The sequence below is a fragment of the Spea bombifrons genome, chromosome 2 (assembly GCF_027358695.1).
Source record: "Spea bombifrons isolate aSpeBom1 chromosome 2, aSpeBom1.2.pri, whole genome shotgun sequence".
Lineage (NCBI taxonomy): Eukaryota > Metazoa > Chordata > Amphibia > Anura > Pelobatidae > Spea > Spea bombifrons.
In genome coordinates, this window is record NC_071088.1 from 9,075,632 (window position 1) to 9,086,191 (window position 10,560).

At 40.4% G+C, this 10,560-nt stretch overlaps 1 long non-coding RNA gene across 1 annotated transcript; it reads right to left on the reverse strand.

Moving 5' to 3' along the window:
• Window positions 1-4,650, reverse strand: LOC128474327 (uncharacterized). The gene is made up of 3 exons (XR_008346340.1): window positions 4,597-4,650; window positions 120-338; window positions 1-70 (listed from the first exon to the last, which is right to left on the reverse strand). It is a non-coding gene; the product is annotated as an uncharacterized LOC128474327 (long non-coding RNA).
• Between the last annotated feature and the right edge of the window lie 5,910 nt (window positions 4,651-10,560).

The window sequence follows — 10,560 nt, forward strand, 5'->3', positions numbered from 1 at the left end:
AAAGAACACTCCAAAGCTCTTTTAATAACCGGGTGTATCCCTTTGGTTCTCATGGATGCATCCTTCTTTACTTTGGAGAGTTTAAACAGAACTTCTTCCTCTGTAAACACACGTTTGACATGTTACTTTTGTTATGTACCGGACAGAGAGAGCTGTATTTGAAGATCTGTTATTGTCAGCGGCTGGCACGATCCACAGCCGAGGGCTTCGCATGCGGATGAAATTAATGTAAAATAGCTGGTTGGGTTGGAAAAATCGACTGAAGTTTGGTCATCTATGCAACCAAGGGAAGGACACGATTCGGCTGTTCATGGTTTCTCCCTGCTTTCAGACTAGTCCTGTTGAAAGAAACCGTACTTGCTACGTCTAAAAAAAAGATTAAAGGAACGTGGAAATTAAACAAATACGTTTACACAATGATCAGAACTCATGCAAATTTCCTTTCAACTAAGAGGGCTGCACAGAATATTTTATGCGGAAAAAATCAATTTCCTTTATTTAAATATTCAAAGAATAGTCATTTAATTAATGCAATAGACAAAAGGAAGTCACCAAGGGTTCTTTCTGTCTAGCTTTTCATGTAGCTTTCTGCAACCTTTCAAGATAGAAAAGCTTCTGGTATAACACCTTTAGGCTTCCTGCAAACCATAAGCTTGTAGGAATAAAAGCCGGGAACCCAAAAGCTAGGAACCCAAAAGTAGATACAATATCACAAAACATTTTAATATTATTAATGTTTTTTTTTTCGCATATTTTTCACAATTTTAGCCCAGGTTGCTTTTTAATTTACTTATTTCAATAAAGGTTAGCTTTTAACTAGGAGAGATTATTAACATTTTTGTGATTATCTTTGAAAATATAAGAAGAGGAAACGTCATTTTTCTGTTTTTTTTTTAAAAAAAATATTTTTTACATAATTTTAGTCTTTCATAGGGTTTTGGATAATTTATTTGTGTCGAGCCACTGGTGTCTGTAGTCTGGTGATGCTGAGGACCAGGTTTTAAACCCCTGCCCCCCCCACGCAAAGCTACCACCCATAATAGGGAGAGCTTTGGGGAGCCTACCCTGGAAGTTCCCAGGTATGTTAGTAAGGCACCAAATCCTCATGATTGTGGCCTAAATCTGTCTTAATCCTTAAAATTTTAGGAAAGGACACAATTAATACAAAGGCTCAAATAAGCTAAGGCAGCATTTATCAAGAAAAGTATAAACCAGCACGGCACACAAAAAGAAAACAAAGCCGTGCGTTACATTTCACTTACATTAAATATAGCCCTCTTCCAGCATTAGGTGGTAATACTGTAGCTACTCGAATAACAAAACCTCTGTTCTGGGTTTGCAGAATAATGAATCTTAATACAACCGAAAGCAATCTTTTGTTCTGAGAAGTATCGACCACTTCCTGACCACTTTGCTGTCCTGTGCATTCGCAGAATGTCTATGAACAAAAGATAGATGGTACACTGATAGAAAATTATTACATAGATAGCATTTGAACAGAGGGTTTCCAGATTCTAACGAGACGCATGTCTGGTGCCACAGCTTAAGTAACCTAATATATCAAATATATTAGCGTCTCTAATATACACTGGCATTCTAGGTTAGATCTTCAAAGGTCCCAAATTTGTAGAGAGAGTCCCAAAAACCAGGCCTGAGTTTTTGAGTAATAAAAGAGGAATTAGCCTCCCATTAGAGACGTTGAAGGCTAATACAGTACAGGAATTTAAATATGTATAGGATAGGTATATGGCTCCTGAATCTAAGAAAAGGCCAACATTAGGCAGAAATAAGTAGACCAGATGGGCTGAATAGTTGTATTAGTTACTTGTTTTCATGCTGAATTTTACCGTTTCGTCCATTTGTCCAAATAACGAACATTGGACAAACAAAGTTAAAAAAATGCACAATTCGAGAATATTTGTTCATTTGTTCGTCGCCGTGGCCGCCATTTTAACTAAACTAAGAAGAGGCGAATCTTTTAATCGCTATCTTAATTCAACTTCTTCTACGTGTTGATGTCTTGTTTCCATGGCAACCCCGACAGATGAATGGAATTCCGAAATAGAAAATGTTTTTCATCTGAGAAGAAGACGTCACCTAAGTGACGTCAACTGCTGCAAATTCTATATTTCTATATTATGCATTTATAAAATATTCCACAAGGGGGCGCTAAGCCACCATAATAAAATATTTCACTAACGCTGGGTTAATCAGAGAGAAATTCACCAGTCAAGACTTTTAAACTGTCTCACTATCTATCTAACTATATATGTGCGTAAATATTGGGGTTATACGAAGAGTTTCTCTGGATTTAACCTAATATCAGGCATTACAAAATCTAACCAGACCTGCTTACCGAAAATACTTTGTCAATAATCAAAACTATCAAACACTGCTGATAAACTGGTTGGAAGTTCTTAAGATACAGTGAATGGTGTGCAGGATAAAAACTAGAGAAGATTAAGGGATCTTAATATGTATAGATGGAAGGAAAAGTGAGAAAGAGGCAATGTGATATAAACATTTAAATACTTAAAGGGATTAAACAAAGTACAGGGGGCGTTTATCTCAAAGAAAAATGAAACATTAGATTCTAAAATAATCTAAAACCAGAGGGTCAGGATGAAATCCTGGGAGTGGGAAGAGATTATGATGGTAGAAGAGAGGAGCAGGTTAGGCGTTAGGGGTTTATTTGGATAGGAGGGTAGAATTATAAGGGGGTGCAAAGATGTTAAAGGCTCTGTAGGTCAAGGTCAGGAGTTTGAATTTGCTTCTGGAGGATATGGGAAGCCAATGGAATGATTGGAACAGTGGAGCAGCCCATGAGGAACGGTGACAGAGAAAGGTCGGTGGAGCTGCAGTGTTGGAGCAGTGAAAGGCGGGAGAGGGGGAGACCAGTTAATATGGAGTTGCAATAATCCAGGCGGGATATCAGAAGGGGATGTACTCATATTTTGTGGGAAATAAGTTTTTTGTGTGAGAAATTTGGGAGATGTTTTTGAGGTGAAGGCAGCAGGATTTAGTGAGGGACTGGATTTAAGGGATGAAGGAGTGAGTCAAGTGGGACAGCAAGGCAATGAACTTGGTCTTGGGATTACCATAAAATCAGTCTTAAAGATGTTAAGCTTCAGGTAACGCAATGCCATCCATGATACAATTCCAGAAAGACAGTCAGTGAGGTGAGTTTGAAGAGAGGGTGAAGGGTCGAGAGAAAGAGTTATAGATTAGGGTGTCATCTGGATTTAGGTGGTATTGGAAGCAAAAGGAAGATATGAGTTGTCCAAGTGAAGACTTATAGACGGAGAACAGTTAAAGACCTGAGGAAATTTTCTAGTATTTTCGCTTCTTTTACTTTAACCAAACATTTGATATCCCCGCAAGTCCCCACATATGGTAATGAGCCTACATTTGATATTCTACGCTCCATGTAAAAAAAATATATAAAGATTTATCCAATCACCTCGTCTATATATAATCATAGAGAAGTTCTGAGCGCCTTTTTCGTAGCTCCTTACCGTAAAAAAACATTATAAGATTATACAAATGCAAATGCATTTTTATATAATGATATTATCCTACTTAAAATGTATGCTTAACAGAAACATTATTACTGGCGAAAAACTGTAATAGCGTTAAATCTCTGCATTCGCTATTGTGGGTTGAGATGCACTCTCTTATGAGACATATATTTGAAATGTACTCAATAACTGTTATTTAACAGCATAAACAAGCCGCACACAGAGACTGCTAATAGCAAACGTCTTTGCCACTTTTGAAACAGAAGATCGGCTTGTCATAATAAACAGCAATTTCAGCAGTGCGTTCGTCACCTGGGACCTCTGTCTGCCGTCCTTAGCTCTGCCGGGTGCCAACTGGGACCAATCATGTTACCGACAATTATTCTTAGTACACGTAACTTAAATGAACAGGGTGTTTTTCTCTCCAAAACCATGTGCTAATTCACGGCTCCGTATATTCCCCCACGTGTTGAAGGTGCCTTGCTACCCAGAGCCTCATTGGAGTTAAGAACATCATAGAACGTAAATCCAGTACTGATTGTAACAACGAGACGGTAGCAAGGCTGCCCCAAGCATTTGTGGGGCTTAGGAAGATAAATATTTCGGGGTCCCCTGTAAATCTCAGGGTAAACAGTGGTCTCAAGATGAACAAAAGTCTTTAAAGGGACGAAACACCCAACTATTTTTTATATTACATTGGCAGCTGTTTATTAGCCATTTGTATGTGTTTTAGCTCTGTTATCTTAGCCTTATCTACTTGACAAAAACTTCTTATCACACTGCCTGCAGTAAATAATAAAATCTGACCCATTGGACACTCTGAGTAATCAAAGTCATGGAGGAACAGACTTCATTAGCATTGCCATAAAGAAACAGCCTAGTGTGGTGTTTAAGCAGGGAAAGTCAGCCAAAATATCACATGGCTGACAGCAATGGCGGCCTCCAGGTCTGCAAATGATGGGAGTATACTGACCATCTCCCTGCTACCACTGCTTTATTAAGAACACTTTACCTGCCCTCATCCTTATTGCCTTATTAATACAACTACAAAAAACTGATGTAAGGGACTACTACCTACCTACAGACGCTAGCACCCTGTTGGCAGACTAGCTTTCATGTTCCTCTACTTCATGGCGGTTCTTCTGTGTGACACTAAAAAAACTACATAAAGCGGAAACTAGAAGTAAAGATTCTTATCCTGTATGAACATGTTCCTAGTAATGCACACATTGCTGCTGGTATTGACTAGTGGAGACAAAGTTGCCCCTCCTTGAGGAGAAGGAATGTCCTGAAGAATTGTACACCCGCCAACATTGAGTTATGTATAAAGAGTAGCTGTGATGCAAAGTGGGTGCAATCACCTTGACAACCAATAGAATGTACCTAATTGGTCTATTTGTACCCCTTTTATTACATTTATACATAACCCCTGAATGATTCCTTACCTCTTGACTCATTTCCCAAATAACCGCCTACTAGATTGTAAGCTTCCAAGACCAGGGACCCGATAATGTTGTATTCGCCACCTTACTGTAATAGTCGTATGGAATGTGCTTTTTGTTTTGTAATTCAAATGTAGCAATAATAATAATAATAATTCCTACACCGAGCAAGAAATCTCCACGGTTATACATACTTGTGTATTAGGCACCGGCAAAGTAATGCATTACCTTAGGCAATGGCCTCCCATACTGTGCGTAATATTTTATGTATTAATCTGCTGTAAGTAGTTCAGTTATATTTTTGGAGAACTGGGCAGACCTTGCAGTCAGGTATAGCAGAGCTGCACCTCAGTGATGAGGGGGCTTCTATACTGGGGGAGAAGACCGCTGCTGAAGGGGAAATAACCGAGGACTGGATTGTGCCCGAACTTCGGTGACCTGGAGTTTTCCAGTGGCGACCCGGAGAAGTTCCTAGGTATTTTGGTGTCATGGAAATGTTGTCAGACGATTCTCGTGACTTGGCAGTCAATTTAAATGGTTATACACTTTTTAAAGAATGACAGATTGGAAAGGCGGAGGGGCCATGTCCTTAATCTGTTTGAAACTCCTGAGTGTTAAATACATCGTCCTTCTGGTAGTCACTCTGTTGATTTCCATTCTTGCTTTTCTTGTAAAAGGATAAACTCCCCTAAAACAAGGATTTTTATTAATCTTTGATTAAAACCTTCTTTCAATATGACTTCAGAAGACCAGAACTTTTAAGTTCCACTGTCTTTGAAACATTTCTAAAATATATTGAAAAAGTAACATTCAAATCAGCTTCCAAAGTACAGCTTTAGTATTTGGTGAGATAGTTGAGGTCAGCATGGTTTTGTAAAAAGCCCTTTTCTACCTATTATAGGTATTACCGGTATATCATCTCTCACTGAAGTCTGAAATTTTTTCTCCAAGCCCTGGAGAACATTAAAAAGTTAATCACTATGCAACAGGGCATTTCTAATTATAAAGTGACACCTTCATGTGCAGAAACACTTCCATAGTTCATCAATTCAACAAAAAAAACAACTAATAAGATGAATGAGAAAATCTATACTTTATTTCAAAAGTTAAAAAGGAGGTATATTCGTGCTACTGTCTTACTCAACAGAAAAGGATAGAGGTCGTTTGCCATTTGAAACGCCACGCTCATCCCAGCTTCGCCATGATAAATCACCCCCCGAAATTCCACTTTAAAGACAGTAGTTGCCCAGTTACCGGCCTCCTCTACCAGTGCCCTAATCTATGCTGAGCGGTCGGAAGATGACAGAGGTGATCCATTTCTGCCCACCATCCACACCTACGGAGACCATTCATCTCCTGGTGCCAGACAATCTAAACCAACTGGCAACATTCCGTCTGGCAAAATATTGTCTACATGACAAAGGGGACAAGTGTTCCTTAATTGTGAAAAGACACAAGCAAACAAGGATCACGCTGTGCTGTTTCACGGTGAGCGCTACCCAGATGCGTGTAGAGTCTGTGATGGAGGGAGAAGAAGGATTTATTTACAAGTGTTAGGTAGCTGACAGACCACAGGCGGATTGTCACGGTCTGTACCGCTACCTACCGAAAGGATCTGTGTGGGAAGAATTAAACTGTGCATGAATACTGATCCCCCAAGAGCATGCCTGTCAGCTCAATTTCACCAGCACGTAGATACATAAATAAGGGCATACACCTGTATTATCAGTCATATAATGAATATACAGTATTTCCTTTTAGTGCCATCAGTATCCATTGCTAAAAAATAAAAAATGCGGCCGTCTGCTGGATATACACGCCAGCACGCACGCTATAGCCTGTGGCTATACATTAACGGTGAGTAACCTGCCCTGACCCAATACATTTGCCTGGTTTGCCAGATGCCCAGCACAGGCTTGCTGTCAATAATACACGTATGTTTTTTTTACCCTTATCAGGGTTCACCGTATGTTAGTGAACCCAGTCCATGTGACGCTTGAATAATGATGCAAACATCGCTTTTTCACGTAAGATTCTAGAAGACTGTTTGACTCGGACCAAGGACGATGAACGGGGAGCGGACGGTGAGGCCGGTGCATTATAGTACTGGTTTTAGACATGTCTGGGGCTTGAGTGCATTTTATTTTGCTTGCTGTACGATCGTTAAGGTTATAGATCTAGGCCCCTGGGAATCAGCGTAGCTAAATGGACAGGGAGCATGTATGTGTGTGGGTTAGTGCATGCTCAGGGCATGTCCGTGTTTTGATTGGGGTATGTTAATTGAGGGGTGGGAGACCCTAGGTGATATAAGGTGCCCTATGGGTGACCCCGGTCACTGTCCTTTTTATAGACACGGCCAACAGTCTTACCTGCTTCCCACCCTCCCTCCCTATTTTTTGTGTTCTAACTTTCTTTCTTTTGTCACAGCTGGCGGTTTGTGTGTCCTTGCCGGTCTGGTTTTGGTAAGTGATGGAGTTTGGATGCTGGTAATGGAAGGCTCAATCCTCCCCTAACCTCTGGTGTTTTATTGGATGTGCCCACCGAGCTTGTTGGACGGCTGGTGGTTAGCATTGGTGGTGGGACAGCGAAAGGTAGCTGTCAATTTGGTTTGGACGAGGGGGGAGGTGAGTACCTGTGGTCTGGATTGTGCAGTGTGAGAGGCCGGCAAGGACAAGGTTAATTCGGTTCCTGTGTTGGTTATGTTTTGAATATGTTACGGTAATGTGTTATGTATATTTGTATATTTGTATTTATTACCGTATTTGCTCGATTATAAGACGACCCTGATTATAAGACGACCCCCCAAATCTTAATATTAATTTAGGAAAAAAAGAAAAAGCCTGAATATAAGACGACCCTATAGGAAAAAAGTTTTACCAGTAAATGTTAATTCATTTAAACACTTTTTTTAATAAAAGGTATGCTTGAGAAAAATATTTTGGTTTTATTTCCTTCTATTTTCCAACCTGCCCCCCAGTTATGCACATCTGCCCCAGAAGTGCCTTATACCCCCTATATGCCACTGTGCCCCATGATATGCCTTTTAACCCTCTAAATGCCACAGTGCCCCATGATATGCCTTTTAACCCTATATGCCACTGTGCCCCATGATATGCCTTTTAACCCTATATGCCTTTTAACCCTATCTGGCACTTAGAGGATTAAAAGGCATATTATGGGGAAGAGTGGCATATAGGGAGGTTTAAGGCATTTCAGGAGGCAGAGTGGCATTAAAGGGGTTAAAAGGCATTTCAAAGAGCACTCTGCCTCCAGAAATGCCTTACACCCCCCATTTAACACTCCCCCTCCCTCCTCCAAACTTACCGGTGCTTCTGAGTTGGGGGGGGCGCATAACACAGGAGGGTCCAGGTCCCCTGCATCTGAGCCCCAGGTGCTTAGTCCGGACAGCATGTAGAGCTCGACGCGAATCGCGTAGAGCTCTACACTCTGCCCGGACTAAGCACCGGGGACTCAGAAGCACCGGTAAGTTGGAGGGGGCATAACACAGGAGGATGCAGGTCCCCTGCATCCTCCTGTGTTATGCCCCCCCCCTCCAGCTTACCGGTGCTTCTGAGTCCCCAGTGCTTAGTCCGGGCAGCGTGTAGAGCTCTACACGATTGTATCGTGTAGAGCTCTACACGCAGCCCGGACTAAGCACCGGGGACTCAGATGCACCGGTAAGTTGGGTCGGGGGTTAACACAGGAGGATCCAGGTCCCCTGCATCTGGGTCCCCAGTGCTTAGTCCGGGAAGCGTGTAGAGCTCTACGTGATTGTATCGCGTAGAGCTCTACACGCAGCCCGGACTAAGCACCGGGGACTCAGAAGCACCGGTAAGTGGGGGGGAGGGGGTTAACACAGGAGGATCCAGGTCCTCTGCATCGCTGCGGGGGATCTGGATCTTAGTCTCATAATCAGACCTATTTCAGGTCTGATTATAAGACGACCCTGATTATAAGACGAGGGGTATTTTTCAGAGCATTTGCTCTGGAAAAAACCTCGTCTTATAATCGAGCAAATACGGTATTTATCGATTATTGTATATTATTCTTATTGGTTTATGGTGTTTTGGGCCAACACAGTGTTTTATGGTTTTATGATAAAATTGTGCTGTGGCCTGCTTTATCCAATTTCGGTCTCCGTGTCGTTATTTGGTGGGTTACACTGGTATTGGGTTACAATGCACGATACACACTACCTACATACATGTGTGTCCTGCTAATGACTTGGTGAGGGTAGCTCTAAAGAAGTATTTGGCTGCCCGTCACAGCAATCACATTTCCAGAATTTTTAGAAACTAATGTACATACAAACATAACATTCACAATGGCTCCAGGCTGAAAGTTAGGTGGGGAAGAAAGAAAATGAATAATTTAAATAATATACTACACGTTTCTAATGTATATATAAATTTGCTCTGTATAATATATATATATATATATATATATATATATATAAATATATATATATACATAGATTGATTCAGATGGGAATAAGGTTTACATGACAGAGCCTTTCAGCTATTTTACGCTCTCAAATTGGCTATTGCTGCCATATAACTAAATCAGGAATTTAGCCAAAAGTATGTTCGTTGCTAAAATACTCTCAGAAAATTGGCAGCAAGCTGCGGCTAATGCTAAATTCCGGGTTACTTTTTTTTTTTTTTTTTTTTAACTAATTGAAGCAATAGATAATGGTAGCAAAAATCAACCTAGGGTTAAATCAGTTGGGCTAGTTAGTTTTGCTCAGTGGATGATTTCATTTTCATGACTTTTAAATTAATTAATAGCTCCTAAGAGTCCAGGTTTAGGAGAGTCATTGATGTCTTTCCTAAAAGTTCAGGACATTTGGTGTGTATGACTCTAAAAATTGTTAAATCAGTTTGCATTATTAATATTATTATTATTTATTATTATTATTATTTAAAGAGTGGAAGCAAATTACCAAGCACTATTACAATGAAGAAAGAGTACGGCAATTCTTCATTGTAAAATTACAACATATAAAATTAACAAACACGTCAGATATACTGGTACAGAACGCTTTTCTCTTTTTAAACAGTTCTAGTTTTTGCATGATATAATGTTTTCAGGTAGCTGCATATTCATTATTTGTATGTGTTCCAGCAAAGTTTTTTTTTTTGCTTAATCTACTCGACAAACACCCTGACTCCTTATCACACTGCATTTGCAAAACAATTGAATAGCTCAGTCTTAATCACTCAAAACAGCCACTCAACGAAAGTCTGCAGAAGACCAGGCTATGTTAGCATTCCCATAAAGAGTCATCTCAGTGTGGGATCCGAGCCGGGAAAGCCACCCAAAATATCACATGACTGACAGCAATGGCCGCCTCCAGGTCTGGAGGTAGTTTATTGGGAAAAAACTAGAAGTGCAAATTTATTCCATGGGACTTCATCCCTTTAAGTGGATCACCATATTTCCAAAATGTACTCCCATACGTTTTCAAGATCTTAGGAGTCCCTTCTGAGCTTATCGTATGCCTTGTTCCCCCGCCTAGAGGTATCCTAAACTTCTAAAGGCATTAAAAAGTCAACAATGTCGTGTTTTAAGATCGAAATGCAGGTTTTGCACTTATATAA